Source organism: Drosophila navojoa, chromosome X, assembly GCF_054131105.1.
Source record: "Drosophila navojoa isolate 15081-1374.11 chromosome X, UAZ_NAV_1.0, whole genome shotgun sequence".
In the NCBI taxonomy this organism is placed as follows: Eukaryota; Metazoa; Arthropoda; class Insecta; order Diptera; family Drosophilidae; genus Drosophila; species Drosophila navojoa.
The window spans coordinates 16,645,743-16,666,446 of NC_142895.1; the positions used below are offsets into that span (position 1 = coordinate 16,645,743).

Here is a 20,704-nt window from a genome sequence, read left to right on the forward strand (position 1 = left end):
GTTGCTGTTGTTGTTGCTGTTGCTGTTGTTGTTGCCTCCTTGCGACTTGGACTTGGTCGCGTGCCTGGTCTACGTGCCCAATGCGCCTTCTCCCCTGCCACAGGCGTTGCGCTCCGCTGACGCTGCCTTTCAATTTGTTGCTGCTGTTGTTGTTGCTGCTGCTGCTGCTGCTGCTGGTGTTGCTAGTGTCTCCATTGGCATTGCTTCGTGCCGTGTTGGTGGCGGCGTCACCCGATGATTCACCCAGCCAGTCGCCGGCAAATGCAGCCACATTTATTGTATCTCCCCACAAACAGCTCCACACACACACACACACACGCATTACACATTCACACTTATGAGGTATATGCCCAAGTTGTCAGTTGTGAGTGCTGGGAAAACGCATTGCCATATTCTGTATTTTACATTTCGCATTTCGCATAGGGCTATAGCTCTTTGAGGGGTCTAGCTCTTGCTCTAGGTCTTGGCCACGCCTTGAATTTGATTAATGAGTTTTTGCTATTTTTGGTCACATTTCAGCGGCATCTGCCACCAAAATCTGCAGTTGCTAAAGTCAAGTGCAGGCGTGCTCGAATTAAGGAAGCATTTTCCGCTTTCCATGGAAAATTTCTATCAATTCATGTTCTTTCCTATTCGAATCAAGATTGTGAGTTAAATGACATGAGAGCACTTTGAAGTTATCTAAGTAGAATTACTTTGATTTCAATAAGTTCTGAATTCAAAGCAAAATTTGAATGTATTAAGCTAAAGCGGCTTAAATTAAACTAGTTTTATTTTTGTATTATTTTATTTTTCCCATTTCAACTCTACGGAAATTTGAATAGTTTTCAGCTGTTGGCTTGTAGCGAAACAAAATATCTAACGCCATAAATGAACGCTCTTTGCCGTGCTAATTTCAACTTTTCTCTAACAAAAACGAAAAGTGTCCCAAAGTGCGAATCTCCAACAACTTTTAGTTTGAAATTTTGTTTCTTTTTTTTTTTTTTAGTTTGTAAACTTTGGAATTCTTTTGGGTCTTTTTACAATTTTACCTTTAATCTGAGGCAACTTTGTCGCTTTTAGAAGAGGAAGGAAAAGGTAGAGGAAATGTTGAATGTAAATAAGTTTCTCTATCTCCCACTCTCGCTCTCTCTCGCTCTCTCTCTCTCTCTCTCTCTCTCTCTCTCTCTCTCTCTCTCTCTCTCTCTCTCTCTCAATCTCTTTCGCTCTGTCTGCATTTGTTTTGAGCTTGAATTTGTGTTGTTAATATTTTGTACTACAAAGATTTAATTAATAATTACTTGGAAATTATATTTATACATTAAGTTATTTATATGAAAGATCTTTGGCTATTACTTTTATACAGTATAACCTTACTAAGGCAGACACTCGCATTGCATCGATCATTGATTAAATTTTTTCAATTCATACTTCTTCTTCTACCTTTTGAATTAAAAAATAAAAACTCTACAAACAATTTTTTTTTTTTTTTTTTTATTATGTTTCTCAATATTTTCTGCTTAATTAATGAATCAATCTTTAATTATTTATTTTTCACTTTTTCTAGCTAGTAACCTGTGTTGATCCTCAAAATAGCTTTAAGTATTATGTAATATATATGATACTATATAATATCTCAGCTGGAAGCCTCAAAGCTTCACAGCTTAAAGCTAAGTCTGCACTCATATTGAATCAATCCCAAAATATTTTTTTCAAGCAAACTTTTATTTATTTAGCTTGAAACTTGACTTGATCCCAAAGAGAGATCCCAAATATGATATTTCAAAATGATATATATATAATGTGTCAGTTGCACAGCTTAAAGCCAAGCTTGATTTGGATGCATTTTACTCTCATATTAAATCAATTTTCATATCTGTATATTTTTGGATTTCAATCGAGTCACGCAATGCTGCAGCTCAGTTTTCAATCAAGAATTGATTGGCACGATGATTAGCCAAATAAGTGCAACAATCACTACAAAGAGAACAGCAAAAAAAAAAAGTAATACACGAAAAAAAAAACAGTTTAGACACTTGCAACGTTGAAGAACTGCCAGGCAACTGGGGCACTGAAAAGAAGTTGCAACCGAAGCCGCTATAAAACGGAACTGCACTGAGCTACACAACTGCAAAGGAAGTTGTAGAATCAATAGGTCACACACACACACATCCATACACACACACACACACACACTGGGAAAGCAGCCAGCACGTGTTGTAGTTGCTAGCCACAGAGAACTGTGGCAATTTGTTATATGATATCACCGCAAGGAAGCCACAAGAAAACCTCCAACCAGGCCGCAACTGCGAAGTTGCACCAAAAGCAACTTGAGGCACGCACGCACACACACACACACACACACACTTACATGCATACACGAAACAAAAATTTGTCACTTTAATTGCCGTAATCAATTGCAAGTCGAAAAAAAAAAATTGTTAAAAAAAATATTCAAGTTTTTTGTTAAACTTCTGCAAAATTCGAATTGAATTTACTTTGTAGCTGCTGCTGTTGCTGCTGCGGCGGCTGCTGCTATTGCTGTTGCTGTTATTGCGACTTCTTCTTTAGCTGCTGCCACAATTTGTGTACGTTTGTATTATTTCTTGTTTCGTTTGCTGCAAACGTTTTGAAAGCTCGACGACGACTGATTCTTTGGCCGGAACAACTCGCACAACGAAGCGGCGTCGGCGTTTGGGCAGCGAAACAAGCGGCGACTGCGACTGTGACTGCGACTGCGGCAGCGACGCGAAGCAGCGGCGTCTGTTCGTCGCCGATTTTGGGGCTGCACGGCAACTTCAGCGTTTGTTGTTGCTGTTGCTGTTGCTGTGACTGTGGCTTATTTGCCGTTATTGGAACTATTCCAGCCTGCGTCTGCGTGCGGCGCTGCCAAAGCTTTTATAACTGTTGTTTGTCGCTGTTGCTGCCGCTGCTGCTGCTGTCGCTGCCACTGCCGCTGTTCTTGTTGTTGTTGTCGGCTCAGCTGGGCCGAGGAGGGCTCGTCCTCGTCCTTGCGATTCGTGCTGCCGGCTAAACGAGCCTCACTCGTCGCTTTCAATTCGTTTCGATTCGTTTCTGGCTCGTTTCCCAGTCGTTTCATTTCGTTCTGTTTCGTTTGCTCTCGTCTCGTTACTGGCGCCATGGCCCGCCCGCCCAACCGTTCCGCGCCGGCTAACATTTTGCCAGTCATTCTCGTCGGCGCCGCCGTCGTCGTCGATTTTGTCGATATGCCGCCTTGGCATTTTGGAGTTGGCGCATTAAGTACTCGACTCCTCGCCGAATAGAGTAGGCATAACTCCCCCTGCAGACCAGCTGCCTCCTCCCTGCTCCCACCTACCGCCACCCTTCTCGCACTTTAACCCATGCAAATAGCGTATACGCGCAACTCTTTGCCTACTTTAAATCTAGCTAGAGTTTTGAAGCTTTCTTTGTTCACACTCAAAATGAGGCAATTTAGCAAATACAAAAATAAATAAATACATAGGAAAATTTAAAAAATAAAATTTGTAATTTAGGGAATTTTTTCTAGCACAGATATTAAAGTAAAATTCAATGAATGAATACTAAGTTAAAATTTATGAAAAAATAAATCGACGTATTAAATCTTTTATAGCTTTTGTGATCTTTGCCTTTATATAGAGGATTAGGAGCGGCGCAATAGGATATTTCCAAATGGAAGTACGAGAATATCATATATCATATATCACATTTCGTATATCGTATATTCTACATCGTATGCCGTATAGCCCCTATATCGTATATCTTTTACCGTACTTCGTAAATCGTATGATATGCAAGCTGATTTTATTCGGTCTTGAAAGCCGAAACAGCGAAAATTTGCCTATGATAGATTGTTAGAACATTAGACCATAAAAAGCTCGTCTATATATGCATATTACTGATTAATAGCACAGAAATTTCGTTATCTTATCGACGGCTAATAATCAATTAAAACAATATTTATTTGTATATTGTAATATTTGCAAATACACATATACAAAATTTATTATATTCATATACAAATTCTCCATAATAACACAAAATTTGTATTTTTATTTGAAACTTGAAAAAAAAATACCACAAAATATTTGTAATAAGCGCCAAGCACACATACATTTATTGCTCAAATATATTCGTAAATTATAACGACTGTATACAATTAACATATATTATTCTATTTCAAGATTCACGCAGTTTATATATAGATATATATTTACGTGCTTTGTTTTAGAAGTGCGACGGACTATGAATTGTTACTCATATAATGCACAAGACACTCGGATAACAACTGAGACGCTGACCACGAATTGCCGGACAGCACGGCGGATATATGTATGTACGTACATAGCAGCAGCAGCAGCAGTCGACGACGATATCTCGTTAACGACGCCGCGTCCTCGTGTCAGAGCCAAAAACAAAAAACAAAAAAAAACAAAAACAAGGACGTGGAAGGAAAAAGCCGCTAAACGCCGACCGACTGGAAGTCGATGTGCACGATATTCGATTGGGCAACGCTAATGAAATTACGCAACTTCCAGTCGCAGCAAATGCCAAAGTTGAATGGCAATCCGGGCAGAGGGCTAGACCCAGGATCAGCCCACGTTATCCAGCAGCAGGCTATCCAAACAAAACTAATTATTAATTGCAATTGCTAAACTCAAATCAAGGCGATAAGACGCAGCATTAAAGCTGTGCAAAATGACTGGAAGGCGAGCCATCTGATTCAGCAGCACACGCACACACACACACGCACACAGCGAAACGTACCAATACAGCTGCAAACAGCTGCCAGCAAAGTAAATATTGATTTTACCGTTGCTTTGGCGCTTGCCGGCTGTTCTCGCTCTCTCTCTTCGCACACAAACAGCTGTGGGCCGCGCTCTCTGCTGCATGCTCTCAATCGGTCTAGCTGTGTGTGCGTGCGTGTGTGTGTGCGTGCGTGTGTGTGTGTGTGTCTCGCTCAGCTGTGCGCTCAATCAACCGTTGAGTTTTGAATCGAACGTGTCCAACAGCTTGCCGCTGTCAAGAGCAATTTGTCTTGGAATGCAAATCGCAAATTGCAAATATGCACAGTGCATCATATCCCCTGTCTCTCTCTCTCTCTCTGCCTCGCTCTTTCCACAGTTCAAGCAACTTGCAATTTGACAGACTTCAATATTGATCTCTGATCTATGAAATCTATTCTATATATAATAATTAATCAATATTTTGAAGAATTTATAAAAAAAATAAATAAATATAAGGAGACAGTTTAACAAAGAATAAAAATAAAAATAGATATATATATATTTTTTAATATTATTAAAATGTATATATATAGAAAAAATAAATAAATATAAGGAGACAGTTTAACAAAAAATAGAAATAAAAATAAAAATATATTTTTTTAACATTATTAAAATGTATATATATAGAAAAAATAAATATATATAAGGAGACAGTTTAACAAAAAATAAAAATAAAAATAAATTAAAATTTTTTTAATATTATTAAAATGTATTTGTTATTTTAACAAATTAATATATTTATTACTAGCTCTTACTAACCTTTGAAATGTGATTTTTATATATATATATTTAATTATGTTTTTTTAATATTATATAATTTTGTATTTAACTTCACTTTGCACTATGGATGGAGCAACTTTAATTTATTTGTTCAGTTCAGCATTTATAATTAATTTTAATAATAATTAATTTTCATACTTATTTAAATTTGCAATAAATTTTTTTGTTTATTGTTAAAGCTTCTCTCAAAATTAATTTTGGCGTGTTTTGTTTACTTTTAAGCTTAGCACAAAATGGACTTTTTTATATTTTATTTATATTTTTAAATTTGACAAACTTAATAGGCGTATTTTTTATTTATTTTTTTTTTTACTTTTGTTTTTTTTTAGTTTTTTTTTTAATATATTGCGTAAGCGAATGCAGTTTAGCAAAAAGCGCGAATATAAATGAATTATAATATTTAAATTGGATATAGTTTGGCCAGTTTTTTTTTTTTAATTTAATGCAAGTTGCTTAAATTTGAAAAACAGTTATATGATTAACTGGGGCTATGATGTATATATATATATTTATTGATAATTGTTAGTAACTTTTTATCAGAATTCAGTTTTGTTTTGCGTTTTTTCGTGGACTTTTAGGCGCGGATCAATTGAGTTAACTAATCGTAGCTCTCAGTGTTGTTGTTGTTGTTGCTGCTGCTGTTGTTGTTCCAGTTGCTGTTGTTGAACTTCTAGTTCCATTTGAGTTAAGCCGAAATAAACTTTAGACGGATATTGATTTTTTTATACTAATTCTTGTTATTGCTGTTGGTGTTGGTGTTGCTGTTGTTGTTGTTGTTGTTGTTATTCTTATTTTGCTTGCTGCTGCTGCTGCTGCGTCGTCTGGTGCAGATTGGGAGAGATTGACTTGGCTTCTGGGCGTCTTGGCTGCCCCCTTGGCAGCGGCTGGGTCTTGGGCTAATTGATTGATTGCCACAAGTTTGTGAGGCGAGCACGCGGAGCACTTGGCAAATGTTTTAAACAATTGAACATTTAAACTTGCTGGCAGTTGCACAAATTTCATACACTCGACGCTGACACACTGACTGGCTGACTGACTGACTGACTCACTGGCTGGCTGGCTGACTGACAGACGAACTGGCTGGCTAACTGTCTCTGCTTTGCTCTGCTCGCTGCTCGGCCGCACGACTGCAATGTCGCTAGCATTTCCAATTCGCGGCAGTTGTTGCTGCTGCTTTTGCCTTTTGCCTTTTGCCTCTTGCCTTTTGTGGCACATTGGAAGCAACATGCGATGTTTTCTAGGTGGCCAAAAACATGTGACAAACCTTTAGCCGCTTCCAGTGGCGCAGGCGCCCCAATCGAGTGCCAGCAGCGGCAGCAACAACAACAGCTGCTCGCAGCGACTGCAGAGCTCAGTCGGAGCCGACAGCATCCAGCAGGCGACGACGAACAGCTGTTCCTCAGCCACGGCCCACGATAAACAACCTCATTATCACGCACCACACACACACGCACACAGAAGCCACACAATGACTACGATGATAATCACGTTGAGCCACGATAGTTGCCGGCTGTGGCAGAGCGAACATCGAAAACAAGTTGCACGACAGAGAGGGAGAGAGAGAGGGAGAGAGCGAGAGGGAGAGAGGGAGAGAGAGAGAGGGAGAGCGAGAGAGAGAGGGAGAGAGAGAGAGAGAGAGAGAGAGAGAGAGAGAGAGAGAGAGAGAGAGAGGGAGAGAGAGAGAGGGAGAGAAAGGAGGCGAGAGATGGGTAGAAAAAAAAAGAGTGAGAGAAAGTGAATTAGAAACAAATAAGAGAGTTTAGGAAATGGAAAGAATGGGAAAGATATAGTCTAAGTCAGAAATAGATAGAAATGGAGAGAAATCGAGAGACTGCGAATGACAAAGAGAGAGAGAGAGAGAGAGAGAGAGAGAGAGAGAGAGAGAGAGAGAAAGAGAGAGACAGAGTGTTCAGGCATGAACATATGAATATACGATGATCGTATACATGCCTCCGACGCACTCAGCGACTAGCAGGTAGTGCGCTGTGATAGCGATAAGGGCCACATGTACGGACTGCATAAATATACAAATGAAGACCAACCCTTGCAACCCCAGAGTCAGATTACGAAGGAGACGAGCGCTGAGCCTTACAAACTCAGCGATAGGATAAGAATAGCTAATAGACCAACGCGGAGTCTTACACACTCAGCGATAAGATAAGAATATGTAATAGCCCAATGCTGAGCCTTACACACTCAGCAATAGATACATTAGATTTAAGGGTTGAAATTATACATGAGTCTGGGTATATAAACCCAGGCTCAGAATAATAAAGATCAATACGAAACTAAACACCATCTTAGTCAAGTGTATTCGTTCACAGAGATATATCTCTGAAAGAAGCAGAGAGAAACCGAGACACAGAAAAGTCGAAGAATAGAAAGACACCCAGAAAGTAATCAAGAGAGAGTCTGAGCGAGAGAGAAAGAAAGAGAGGAAATGACAGAGAAGAGCTTTGACAAAAGAAAAAAGGATAAGGGAGAAGGCAAGAAGGATATTCAATAAAAGCGCATCAGAGTAAGAAACGAAATTAACAGAAGGCAAAATAAAGAATATAACAAACAAGCGATAAAGATGAAAAATGAAAGATGAAAAGTAGACGCATGGAAGAGAAGAAAGGGGTGGTCATAGGATAGTAAGGAAAAATTAAAGAGATAAAGGAGAAGAAGAGATTGAAGAGGAAGGGAGAAAAATGTATAAAAATATTTTATTGTCAAAGATATACAAAAAGGAATATAGAATACAATTTTGGATAAAATATCAAACTGCTTGATCTATACAACATATTCCATAAGACTTAACTATAAATAAATATGAAAGACCTTCAATTCAATTGATTTTCAGCATTTATTGTCTGACTGCACAGCAACAGCAACTCAAATCAACTTTTTGTAATGGAAAATAAACTGGAGCTAAGCTCCTGTTTAACCATGGGAGACCTGACGGAACTGTCATGATGTGAAACGGTGCACAAATGTGGAGCCACGCCCCTTATAATCCAATCAATGCTTCTATAATTTGACTTTTAACATTTATTGGATGCCCGTCATGCATAGCTACATAGTTACATTCATTGATATTGTTTCTGTCATTGCTGTTGCTGTCTCCTTCTCCTTCTTCTCTCTCTCTCTCTCTCTTTCAGTTCAGTTGCTGTTTTCGACACTCCCCTCTTTGGGTTGGGAGTCAATGGGTTTACTGAAGGGCAGTCAGAAAGAAAAAAATTCTTACAAATGCAGCGATGGCACGCAGAACTGAAGCAGCTACACGGCTGCATATATCCATCTCGCTCTCGTGCATGGAGCTAAAAGAACACAGTTGAATTTCATTTAATTATGACTTAACACGAAACGGCGTTGCATACTTAGCGGCGCCGGCTATGCAAGCCAAGAAAATGCCTTTAGCCCGGCTTTTCACTTAGTTGCTTCCTGCTCTCTCTCTCTCACTCAGTCGCGCCTGTTCTCCCATTCCGCTCTCTCTCTCTCTCTCTATCTCCCTCTCTCTTCCCTCGCTGGCTGCCTAATTTCAAAAGTTTGTGACACGAACCACGAACAACATGCCAAATATTGAAATGTAATAAATACAAAAGCGACCCCAAAAAACACACACAAATATAACGGCACTCGGACTGCTGCAACAGCAACAGCAACAGCAATCCGCAGTCCTTAGTCCCGATGTCGCACCATAGCTAAGCTATCCATAACATATACTCACTTTAGTTAAATAAATACTACGCCACCAAAATTATCTATCTGTTTTTGTATTTTCAAATATGAATAAATTTTTGACTTTAGGACTCGCAATTTGAGTGAAATGGGATTATATATAAGTTAATAAATTAATTTTATATATATATTTCTCTTTTACATTTGTATTAAAATATACAGTTATTTTTTTTTTTTTTTAATTTTTAATCTTAATTAAATGCAAAAAATAATTGCAATAATATATTTCTCTCACAAATTTGCCTTAAAAAAATTTAAATAAAGTCAATAAATAATAAAAAAAAAAATAAATAAATAGAAAAAAAAATCATTTGTATATCGAACAGATTCTTTATTTAATTTAAGTTTTATTTGCATTAAAATAAGACATTAACCATTAAAACAAAAATCGAATGGCTTACGCTCCATTGACCTCAGTCAATATGTAAATATGTATATTCTGTTGTCTATTTGCAAGTTTCAGGACGAGGAAAGCTTATTAGAGACCTTTGCTCTGTATTTTGTAGTACTTCTCCAGCTAATTAATTTGCGTGGACATGGGCAATATATGTATGTATATTTACATATATAAGCTTATTTATATATTTATCGGATATTTTGATCTCGTCTTGATCGAGAAAAACCTTAGGGTCTTTATGTCAGCATCTTTTATAGTTCTTCGCAGCTATTACAAATGTAATGAAATAAATCCAAATTTTAATATATTTATCTATCGAAATTGTGCGTGCGTTTCTTAATTAATAATTTAATACAATAAATTTTCAATAAACATGACCATTATTTATTTTTTTATTTTATTTTATTTTTTTTTTAATTAAAAAATAAATTTATTTTTATTTATTTATTTATTTTTTGTTTTTTTTTTTTTTTTTGTGCTTAAGACTATAAATCTACTTTCCTAAAATCAAACAAAGGAACTGTTAACAGCCCTTAAACACCATTTAGTGACTTGTTGTTTGTCTTAAGCCCAACTTTCAGCAATATTCAATACTCAGCTAACTATCCATTAGGGCCATAAGGTATATAGCCATAGATATAGCATATAGCATGTAGAGTTATAGCTTCGACATGCAGTTAGTTAATGGATCCTAAGTACTTGCCCCATATACGGAGGCAAGCTCTGCTTGGCTGCCATCTCTAGCGGCTGCATCGCGTGCGCAATACACTTACAGTTCAACCCTTACCCACCGTGAACCCGACACCTGACACCCGACACCCGACCCCGAGGCTGCCCCGGCCAAACCCTCCCCCCACACATCCTGGGGGAGTGGGAAACCAGTTGGCTGTCGCCAGGCCTGAAAGCAGCCGGTAACTTGCATTTTATTGTGGCCATAAAAATTGTAGAAAAGAGCCAACTAAAATGCTATGGAAAATTTATTAACGACGCCAGCCAAAAAGGAAGACAGCTGCCCCGCAAGACACCAAAAGGTCTCTGTGTGTGTGTGTGTGTGTGCCTTGACTTGTTATATTGATTTTTGTAGGCTGTGTGCTTATGTGTGTCTGTGTATGTGTGTATTTTACCTGCGTTGCCCTTTTCTTATTTCCTTTTTTCTTGCATAATTACGTTCATTATAATTATATTAAATCTGTGAACATTTTTCTCTCTTTACCTACCTCCCTCTATCTCTCTCTCTCTCTCTCTCGCCCTCTGTCGCATTTTAATTATAACGTCGTGCATCTTTTAACCCTAGCCGCGTCTTCACTAGGGGCCGCTGGCGCCACCTGGCGGCGTCGGTGGACAGCAAAACTAATTACGCGACATTCATTAAAAAGTCAGCCAAATGCTAATGATCCACAAAAGAAATGTGCAAAGCAGGCGAAACGAAAGAAAAGCGAGAACGAATGAGAGAATCGCAAGGGAATTCGATACATTTTGTTGCCTACATTTCTGTCTTTTTTTCTGGTTTGCGTGTGTGTGTAAGTGTGTGTGTCCTTGTTTCGTAAGCCTAATAAATTTCAAACGCTCTGTTCGAAAATGTCAGGACCTTAAACAAGCCAAAGGCTTCTGCAGTCATTTGCGGCAATTTCGAATCATTTTCGTAACGATTTTTATACCCTAGAAAAGTGCACGAAATGGCATAGACGAGTGTTGAGGAATCTATTTCAAGAGAGAGAGAGAGGCAGGAGAGAGAGAGAGAGAGAGATAGGCAGACATATGAAGAGAGAGCGCGATAGATAGGAAAGAGGAGAGAACGGTAAGAGAGGGTAGTCAGGAGAGACAGAGGAGAGAGAGATGGAAGAGAGGGCAGAGAGAGGAGAGAGGCGAGAAATGGAAGAGTGAAAGATATAAAATAAGAGGGAATCAAACGACTAGCGAGAAGTGAGCGCAAAGTGAGCGAAGAGATAGAAGCAAGAGAAAGAAAATCTTCAAAGTCAAAATCTCAAATACAAATATTGATATACCACGCCTCTTATGAAAGGCTTACCAGAAGTTTACCAACGACAACATTGTATTTTGGGCCATTGCAACATTATTTGGAGACTCGGGAATCTTTCTCTCGCGTTAAGAAGAAATCTAATTCGTTTCTCCTAATTCGTTGTCAAGGCGAACATTGCAAAAAACCAATATGCTCGTTTCGTTTCATAGCTGAGTATGAAAATAATAGCTATCCCTGGCTCACCTTATCAAATTTAGTCTGGCTTCAGAGCTGAGTGATTTTATAGGATATTTTCCTTATTGTTCTCTGCAGATTATAAAATTTTTATTAATTTTTTACTACCAAGCTGCTAAGAGGGTATATTCAAAGTACTTAATATTATTATTCATACATATGTTTATTTATCTTGAATGAACGAAGTATCTCTCAGTGAAATCAGACTGAAGGTTGGGAAATATTTACTCTAATCCTTAGCTCTCTCACCTCAGAGCTCAGCTGAAAGCTCACAATTTGCCCGAACAGGGTATTGTGCAGTCGTGCAACGTCGCGTAGACAACTTTTTATAGTTTCTGCTTCTTTTGTTGTTGTTATTTTTGGTGTCTTGCAACGCCATCGGCCGGAAACGGAAGTTGCAAGTGGCATGCGTCGCTGCTGTCTGACCGCTGATGGTTGCTGTTGCTGCCACCTTTATCTACCTATATTATCGCTGTTGTTGTTGTTCGTGTTGCTGTTGCTGTTGCTGTTGCTGTTGCAGCTATTCCTGTACGATGGGAAATGGCAGACGGTGTTAAGTGCAAACTACTTGCGGTTGCGTCCTCATTTGGCACATTAATTATAAACTTGGTGTTTGATAAGTCGCTCGCCAAGCTTGTCAGGCGACAGCAACAGAACAGCAACAACAAGGCAACAGCCAAAAGGGAATTGTTTCCCCCGCAGGGCTGGCAAAAGTTTTATCAAAAATTATTGCGCATACGCAGCGTGGCCTTCAAACTAGATCTGAAATCGCGTCTAAGCCACATTTGCACTCGCTTCTAATTCTGAAGTGTGCCAAAAATTGACAAATGTGTGTGCGTTTGTATATGTCTGTCTGCATGTGTGTGCATGTGTGTGTGTGTGTGTGTGTGTGTGTGTGTGTGTGTGTGTGTGTGTGTGTGTGTGTGTGTGTGTGTGTGTGTGTGTGTGTGTGTGTGTGTGTGTGTGTGTGTGTGTGTGTGTGTGTGTGTGTGTGTGTGTGTGTGTGTGTGTGTGTGTGTGTGTGTGTGTGTGTGTGTGTGTGTGTGTGTGTGTGTGTGTGTGTGTGTGTGTGTGTGTGTGTGTGTGTGTGTGTGTGTGTGTGTGGTGTGTGTGTGTGTGTGTGTGTGATGTGTGTGTGTGTGTGTGTGTGTGTGTGTGTGTGTGTGTGTGTGTGTGTGTGTGGTGGTGTGTGTGTGTGGTGTGTGTGTGTGTGTGTGTGTGTGTGTGTGTGTGTGTGTGTGTGTGTGTGTGGTGTGTGGTGTGTGTGTGTGTGTGTGCGTGTGTGGTGTGTGTGTGTGTGTGTGTGTGTGTGTGTGTGTGTGTGTGTGTGTGTGTGTGTGTGTGTGTGTGTGTGTGTGTGTGTGCTAACTGCGCCTTAGCCATTTTGTCTAGCTTTTTGCTGGCGCCGTTTAGATTTACACATCAAATAGCAATATACATATACATATATATACATATATATATATATATACATATATATATATATATATATATATATATATATATATATATATATATGTGAGTGTGTGTGTATGTGGGCTTACAAGTGTGTGTCCCCATTGTGACGTCATATGTGTGTAGCCAATGCAAAAGCTCACTAAAACGCGCCGCTGCTACGCGCATTTGTTACTTCGATGAATTTTGGATTTATTCTAACACGAACATATAATTATATGCATATACATATATCTATAATAAATATATATATATTCGAAATATCAAGTCTAAAATGTTATATGGTATATATACATTATGAATGCCAAAACTAAAAATAAATCTCTTCAGCTTTTATAGCCACTTCAATGGCCAATACACTTCAATTATAATACCAATCAGCTGTGCTCCACCCACTGCATGGGGTATATTGATTTTGTCCAAGTACATGTAAGTGAGGTCTGCGTACAGCATGGTCAATGCTATACACACACATATATGTATATTATCTAGATCAAAAGTAATAGCTATTGAGGATATACGCGTCCTGCCTCTGTCCCGCTGTCTAGCGCTAGCTAAACATATCTAACTGTTTGTTTGTCTGTCTGTTTGTATATATGTCCTTCTCTTTGTCTCTCCTCTCTTGCATGTCTCTTTGTGGGGCTTTACGTCACGTTACGTAAGAAAGCATAGCTTTTGACGTAGGTAGATTCATGTAGCGCCGTTTTTACCCCTAGGGAATATGTTCAACTTTTAATTTAGGATCAATCACAGCACACAAAACAATTGAGCACAGAGACTCAAGAGAAATACTTGTTCTTCGCTCCTAACACATTCCTGAGGGAATCAAGTAAGTTTTTTCTATGGAGTAAAGCGTACTTATTTACAATTAAATAAGAATTTTCAACGTTTAGTTCAGCATGGATCTCACTCAGTTATTGTAAAGCAGCATAGCTTTCTCTTGTCTATCTATCTTCTTGTCTGTCTATGTATGCCCATTCAATTCTCGTCTTTATTCCATTATATTTGGTCGTCTACATACATATGTATCATCTTTCAATATATATATTATCTGTCAATATTGAATCTCACATCAATTTTCAGTCTTTAATGTCTCGTGTTCCATCTGTAGATTTCAATTATCTACAAATTTAATTCTCTATATTTACGACTATTAATTTTCAATGTTCCATCTTCGACTTTCACTGTTCCATCTTTACATTTCTATCTTCGATCTCAACTTACAATTATAATCTGAAATTGTCCGTGTTCAATCATGACACTTCCATCATCTACATTGCATGTTCAATTTATCAATGTTTCAATTGCTTGAATCTTCCATCTGTAGTCTATCGTGTGTCCTTCCATTTTTGTCTCCGACTGGAATCGTTGATAAACTTTACTTCTATTATGCACGTCTCATTCATCTACAAAGCAGGCAGCACTCGAGCGTGACTTAAATAAATTCGGATGCTTTCAAATGTTGACTCTCAACATTTTTGCCGATAAACATTTGTGGCTTATCACATGAACGCGCTTCGTGTGCTAAAAATTGCAATAAAATCGCTCAAAAGGTCAAAAATTTATTGAGTCTAACTCTAGCGCTTATGAAGAAGATGTGGAAGAAGAAGCGCATGATTATGCTTATGTATGCTCATACATATGTACACCTGCTCTATGCCAGCGTCAGGGTAACATCTAGTCGAGCATTCCCTACGGGCCGTCTGCTTGCCGCTTTTGCCTTTCGTTCCTTGTTTTATGAAATTCGATGATGAAATTGAAAAATGTATTTTAAGCCGTAAATCGAGCCACAAGTTGAGCGGCTGGGCGTGGCTTGATAAACATTTGCTAGTCAATTTTTCGAAAGGGACGCTCCACCGCAACCCCAGCGCCAGCCCCTCCCTTGGCCCTGGCTCGACCACACATATATAAACGGCATAAATTTTGTGTTCTTTTCATGCTATTTTCATCTATTGTGTTTTGATTTTGTTTTCTTTCTCTTTCTTTCTTTTTTTTGTTGTTGTGCCTTCTTGTTGCTTTTATTATTATTAATATTTCATTTCCCTTTTGTGTGCGTGTGTGTGTGTGAGTGAGTGAGGTCTGCGTCTGCCAGAATTGCGTTTTATTTTTGTATATGGCGCTGGATGCCGATGGGCGGTGGAACGGGGCGGAGCGGAGCGAATGGCTGCCCCAAAGGCAGCCAGAAATGGCGTCGTTCACTTTAACATTGCATACTTTTGGGCATTTTATTATATTAAGCCATAAATTTCAAGGTCAGACATCACATGCCAGCTGCCAGTTGCCAGTTGCCAGTTGCCGGTTCTCCGTTGTTGTCCATTCTCCTGTTCGAGTTGTTGTTGCTGTTGTCGTTGTTGTTGTTCCTGCTAAGTATTGTGGTTTTTGTGGCAGCACGCAAAGGCAAAAAGGACACATCTCCCTCTCTCTCTCTCCCCTCTCGCTCTCTCTCACTCTTGGGACAGCCTTTTGAGATTCCCGCTTGTCACGACTGTAATGCCAACTACTTAATTGCCTTGTTAAATGTCATTTGCCTGACCGCAGATGTGACCCAACTTGCCGTCCTTAGCCATTCCGTTCAGTGAGCTGCTGCGACAACAGCTCTATAATTGCATGTTTGGGAGTAGATTTTTCCAACTTGCTCCCAGCATAACAAACATCAGAGAAAATCATGAAAATGGCATCTCAACGGCTTATGTAAATCTGTAATTTAATGTGTACATTCGAAAGAATTTCCATTTGCATTATAAATATTTGAAGAGGCCAATCGATTAGCCTGGCTCAATGGCTTCCACATAAGCTCAAGCAGACTGTCGCACTTCAATTCAGTTCTACATTTGCCAAAAGAGAAACATTTGTTTGTATTTGAATGCAGTTGTAATAGGATTTCATATAGAGTCTGCCCCTCTCTCGCTCTCTCTGCCTCTCTCTCTCTGTATCTCTCTCTCTCTCTCTCTCTCTCTCTCTCTCTCTGTAAACCTGGACCAGCTAGAGCAGGGCTATTTCGTTTAACTATATTTTAATAATTTTCTTTATTAGAATCATTTGGATATGAAAATATTGAATATTGATTTGCCCTTTAATTATGAAACTTATGAAATCAGCTCAAAATGTGTAAAATTTGTTTTTTGAATAATAATAATAATAATTCTTAAGTCTAATTTACACAATTTGAACAGACTTAAGAATTATTATTATTATTATTCAAAAAACAAATTTATTTATTTATTTATTTATTTTTTTATTTAATTTTTTTTTTTTGCATATCGAGATAAATTTATTTATATATTTTTTTATTTAATTTTTTTTTTTTTTTTTGCATATCGAGATTAATTTATTTAAATTTATATTTATTGATACACTTTTTTTAATACTTTAATTATTTTAATATATATTAAAAACTAACTAAATTTACTTCATATGCCATAGATCGCAAGTATTCAGATATTGTATATATAAATATATATAATATATAATTTATATTATATTAATATATTTTATTTATTGTATTATATTATTATATTATACCTTCTATTGCTATTGCTATTCCTCCTATATCACTTTGTCAATTAAAAGCGTAAAATTATTTTATGAAAGCACTTATTTTATGTATATAAATAAGAACACATATTAAAAAGCCAATGTGTTTTGGCTTTAAAATAGAATATGGCCCCGCCTATAAGGTCTTGCTTTAATTAAGTTTTATATCAGCTGCACGTCAGCTGGTATTAAGGCCAAAAGTTAAGGTGAGACAAGGTGCTGTTCCGGCTGCCCTGGCAGTGGCGCCACCTGCTGGGCGTTGCTTGCGTTTTATTTGAATTGCTATATATATACATGTATATATATATATATATTAGTAAGTATGTATGTATTGTATTTGTATGTATGAGCGTCTGGGGTTCTGCCTAAAAGCAGAGCTCATTTTGTGTGGCAAGTTTGCCGTAAATCGATGCGGCAGCCAGCCTAAGCAGCCATAAAGTAAAAGCCAACAAAAGGGCCAGCTTAAGCCGTGCCGCATGCCCCATAGCAGCGCAGTAGTGGAGTCGTGGCAAGTTAGTCCTTTTTTTTGGTTTTCCTTTGCTTTTCTGCTTTTTTTTATTGTTGTTTGCTGTCGTTGTTGTCGTTGTTGTTGTTGGTGCTCGCTGTGCTTCAAGTGTCAGTGTGGATTGTGTGCGCCGTTGACACGTGGCAACTTAAATTGAAATGCCGCCGGCATTACTGTACATATCTATTAGGCCTGTATCTCTCCATCTCTCTCTATCGCTCGCCCGCTCTCTTTCTCTTTCTACCCTCCAGGGCAGCACTTAACACACAGCCCTGTGAAATGTCACCTGCTGATATCAAATGTACAACTGCAGCAGTCCCATGTACAACTTTGCTGCCGCATGCATTTCCCCGACTGGCGTCGACACCAGATGCCCATAAATTTATCGAAATGTTGATTACACCTGAACGTAATCGAGCTGAGCTTGAGATTTGGCAAGCCGGCGGTGGTGCTGCTGCCATTTGGCTTGCATAATATCTGGATTTGTGGACCGCACACACACGCACTCGCACTCGCACACACACACACACACAGACACATGTCGTCTGTCTGTTTATTGATTTGCATTGCTTTCCTTTTCATATGCCATACACTGTCATTCATATGCAAATGCCAAATTGGGAGGCGGTTGGAGGCGTGGGCGATGTCATAAAATGGCAAGCATATTGCCGAATAACCAGGCCCAGAGCCAAGAACCAATAAGTTCCAAAAGACGCAGTGCCGCAGATATTGAGAGCCCACATTGAGAGATGCTGCCAAAAGACAGTTAGACAGTTAGTCAGTTAGTCAGTTAGCTAGTTTGTCAATGCATCATGCCAGCCAGCCAGCCAGCCAGTTGGCCAATTAGACAGCACCCAAAGGGCTGACAATGCCAAAACGAGGACGCACATTAAAGCCAGGCCAAAACGATTTATGTTATGCGACACACACGCACACACCTACACACGCGCACGCACACACACACAAACACAAACACTTTACTTACGCTCAGTCATATTTTCAGCCATATCATAAATAACTTTTAAATAAATAGTTATAGGCCGTGCAGCAAATTTTATTCAAATGCACTCAATAAACAAGAGCTTTAGCATTATCTTCTATTCATATTCATAAGCTGCTTACTTAGCTTGAATGGGACAGCATAATATTAGCTTAAAGCTTATAAAAAGGAGCAAAACATTATATTAAAGAGACCGAATTTTATTTATTACAAGAGAATAGTTCAAACTGAGAAAAATAATGTTATTAAAAAACATTATTTAATATTAAATTTTGTTGTACAATAGTGACATAGCTTTATATTAAATAAAATAAAAAACTCAGATTTCATTTTATTAAAAATATAATCTTTTACGTTTATTTATTTACGTTTATTATTTAAATATAAAACAATTATAACAAATATATTTAAATAAAAAACAATTATAACAAAAGTATATATTTAGCGCATATTTGTATATACATGCATATGTATTTGCATACATGTGCATTTCTATTTCCAATCTCCTACCTCTCTTCAATTTGATCGTGATTGGCTCCTACTGTATTGTATTTGTATTGGTGAGAGACTGAGAGCTGCTATTGAGCCGCTGAGCTTCTATATTATCCGAGTGAGTTTGCGTTGTAGTTGTACTCTACGCACTTTCTACGTTTACTACTGCTCACTCGAAAAGAAAGAGAGAGCGAGACAAAGATAGCTGCAGCCGCAAGTAATGCGAGCTGAGAGTAATGATGCTGCTGAGTGAGAGCGAGATGACTACTTAAGCTCTTTACACAGGCTCATTACGATTGCGATGGACGAATAAAAAGCGATCAGCACACACACACATACATATATATGTGTGTGCATGCATGTACTTCTATGCACACATGTATACATAGAAACTCAATCTAGTGTGAGCTAAGAGCTGAGTAAAGCGTTTATACAAATTAGAGAAAATATAATAATATGATATTTACACACTTAGATATATAAATACACACATAGTATTTTATTTTTTTTAAGAGTATATACGCAAATTTCAGTCAGCTTAAATGAAAGCTTGCTTAAGGCACTTCATATCCATATATAAGTAGTATTTATATTGCTTAATACAAAATTCTGTAGAATATGTATATATGCATTCAATTGGACATGCTTTATCACTTGCTTTAATGTGTTTTCCAGGTATATCATCTAGCCCCACCATTTGCATCCCCAGCGGGGATTACGCTCTGCATAGGCAACAGTTGCAGCTGCAACCGCAGCGAATGCAAATGGCTAAAAAGGTCAGCTGCCACATGGCAACTGGATCAGCGCTGTTGCCGCAAGATTGATGCGGCATACGAACAGCATGCAGATTGTGAGATTGGTCAATTGATTGATTGATCCATCGATCATTTAATTAGAGTGCCGGCCAAAGTTCAGTAATTGAATGCCAATTGACAATGCAGCAAATGCCCGCACAGACATTTGACCGCTTAAGCAATGCAGACGCCACAAGGCTGTTATCCTTGCTGGGGCTCCCATTAAATTAGATACCAAGCCGACAGCCTTTTGAGCCAGCGCCAATTGACAATGACAACACAGCTAGACAAGCAGTCAACATGCAGCCATGTAACTACATGTAATGATGTAACTATACATGTAGGTATGCGTGTGTATGTACATATACATAGGTATATGTATGTGTATTTATAAAATGTCTGAGCAATGGGAGCTTGGTCTGTTTACTGGCCTCAGTGTAAATAGCTAGGAAATTAAAGTCTAAAAATCCACTTAGAGTGCAATTCAGTTCTTAATCGAAACTTTATTTGAAATAAGAAGTTAAATGAAAGGACCTAAGAGAATTGCTAAAGGTTCACGAACCAATATATTTCTCTACAAAAAATTTCAGGCAAAATATTTATTTGTTACCTTAATGAACTAGTTCATTTGTGTAACATAAAAAATAAAAAAAAAAAAATAAAAAATTTGCTTAGTGAACTAGTTCATATTTGATACTTAAAAATATTTGTAAATTCAATGAACTAGTTCATATGAAACACACATAAAACATCGTTAATACTCAAGTAAATAAATGAGTCTGGTTAATGAACTCGTTCATTTTACAAATTTTAAAGTTTTTTATGAATATTTTCAAATATATGTATGTAAGTGAACCAGTTCGACGAACTAGTTCATTTTGGTAGTTCATATACACACCCGTTAGTTCATTTGTAAATGCAATAAAAAAACATTTGAGCAAGTAAATAAAACTGGACTAACTTAATGAGCTAGCTCTGTGTTTCGGAAAAATTAAGAGTTAATGCATTTGCCGTATGCACGTAAAGACGTTTACATTTTTTAT

The 20,704-nt window shown here is 38.0% G+C and overlaps 1 protein-coding gene and 1 long non-coding RNA gene across 7 annotated transcripts in view; one reads left to right on the top strand and one right to left on the bottom strand.

The window, feature by feature from the left end:
- futsch (microtubule-associated protein futsch) overlaps positions 1-20,704 on the bottom strand; it is a 115,200-nt gene that overhangs the window by 61,083 nt on the left and 33,413 nt on the right. For 2 of the 6 annotated variants that reach the window (XM_089263235.1, XM_089263230.1), the window contains exon 1: positions 5,526-5,773. The exons of 1 other annotated variant lie outside the window; for it this stretch is intronic. The gene's annotated coding sequence lies outside the window, so the exon portion shown is untranslated. Of the gene's footprint in view, positions 1-2,477; positions 3,299-4,196; positions 4,330-5,525; positions 5,774-20,704 lie in introns of those variants that run through there. 3 more of the 6 variants (XM_089263232.1, XM_089263231.1, XM_089263233.1) reach the window with 3 other exon arrangements.
- Positions 1-20,704, top strand: part of LOC149090652 (uncharacterized) — a 110,549-nt gene that overhangs the window by 20,127 nt on the left and 69,718 nt on the right. The gene's annotated exons all lie outside the window — the stretch shown is intronic.